General features: G+C 32.6%; 1 protein-coding gene across 1 annotated transcript in view; it reads left to right on the plus strand.

The window, feature by feature from the left end:
- The window catches only part of LOC106872279 (keratin, type II cytoskeletal 2 epidermal), a 165,306-nt gene that overhangs the window by 88,531 nt on the left and 74,987 nt on the right, over positions 1 to 1,788 (plus strand). The gene's annotated exons all lie outside the window — the stretch shown is intronic.

Below are 1,788 nucleotides of genomic sequence, written 5' to 3' on the forward strand. Positions count from 1 at the left end.
AGAGATGCGAGTTCGAGATGTGAGTTCGAGCTTTCAGTCTAATACACACAAACACACACACACATATATATATATATATATATATATATATATATTGAGAATATAAGTCGTTAGAATTCTGGGGAATTTTTTTTTATTTCTTCATTATTATTAGTGCTTTCGTACCATTCTCGAACTTGTCAAATAAAATTTTGTGAATGTGGAAACAGCTTGTTCATTTATATGAGACAGATTTTTTGGGGCGGGGGGAGGTCTTTTGTTTAGAAGAGAACATTGTTTTTGTTATTTTTCTGTTTTTTGCTGAGGTTTCAAGACAATAGTGAGCGATAGATATAAATATAGGTAGGTAGATAGGCTGATAGGTAGGTAGATAGATAGATAGATAGATAGATAGATAGATAGATAGATAGATAGATAGATAGATAGATAGATAGATAAATAGATGAAGAGAGAGAAAGGGTATCCCTTCTCTCCTGTCTATCTGTCTGACTATCTATTTCCATTGTCATGGAACCTCACCCCACCAAAAAAGAAAACGATGTTCTCTTCCAAAAAACAAAAAACATATATAAATGAACAAGCTGTTTGTACATTCACAAAATTTTATTTGGCAAGTTCAAGATAGGAATGAAAGCGCTAATAATAATGAAGAAATAAAAAGATTTTTTCCAAAATTCTGACGACTTTTTTCTTAATATTCAATTTCCGTACATCATACCTAACACTTTATACATACATACATGCATACATATATATGTATATATATACATACATATATGTATATATATATATATATATATATATATATATATATATATATATATATATACATATTAGATCGACCCCAGTACGTAACTGGTACTTTATTTATCGACTCCGAAAGGATGAAAGGCAAAATCGACCTCAGCGGAATTTGAACTCAGAACGTAAAGACAAACGAAATACCTCTAAGCATTTCGCCCGGCGTACTAACGTTTCTACTTATTACTAATATTGTTATCTACTATCGTCCCCATTACCACTACCAACACAAACTACCACCAACATACTATCACTTTAACAACACAGTTATGTAGTAAAGAATATGTGAATATCTCCAGATAATAAAACCCACCGTAAATGAAAGACAGAAAGAGAGTGAGAGAAAGCGCAAGAGAGATAGAGAGAGGGTGACACTGAGTGTGACAAAGAAAGGATGAAAGACAGAAAGAAACGAAGGGTGAATCAAGGGGTGGGGAGAACATATGGAATAAAAGGAAACCTTTTAATCAAATTGCAGTTCAATAAATCTTTGTGCAGTGTCAACAAGTTAAAGAAAGGAAGCGCCATATCTATAGGAAGAGAGCTTGTTTATCTTTAGATTTTCTATTTCTCGCTTTCTTTGTTTCTTCGCCTTTTTCGGTTTCTTGTTTTCTTGGTTACGTATTGTCTATTTCTTCTTTGTTTTGTTTCGTTTTGTCTTTTCGCATCTCGGCGGCCATTTTCGAACCGTCGAATGGTTCGCTCGTTAAACATTGAATTAACATAGGCCGGCTGCTTTAGCTAAAGATCAAGAACATAAAGAAAACATCAACAGATGGCATCGTATCGTATATAACTTCGATATCATTTCTAACAAATCATTTTACCATTATTGTACTGTGTTCCGTTATTCCACAATTTCCAAACACGAACATGTACACATACACAAATACAAAAATCACCCTTCAAAATCAACGGAATCCAGAAGACATTGAGGAAATCAATACAAACATATACATATATATATATATATATACATATATATAT

This window comes from Octopus bimaculoides, chromosome 15, assembly GCF_001194135.2.
Source record: "Octopus bimaculoides isolate UCB-OBI-ISO-001 chromosome 15, ASM119413v2, whole genome shotgun sequence".
Lineage (NCBI taxonomy): Eukaryota > Metazoa > Mollusca > Cephalopoda > Octopoda > Octopodidae > Octopus > Octopus bimaculoides.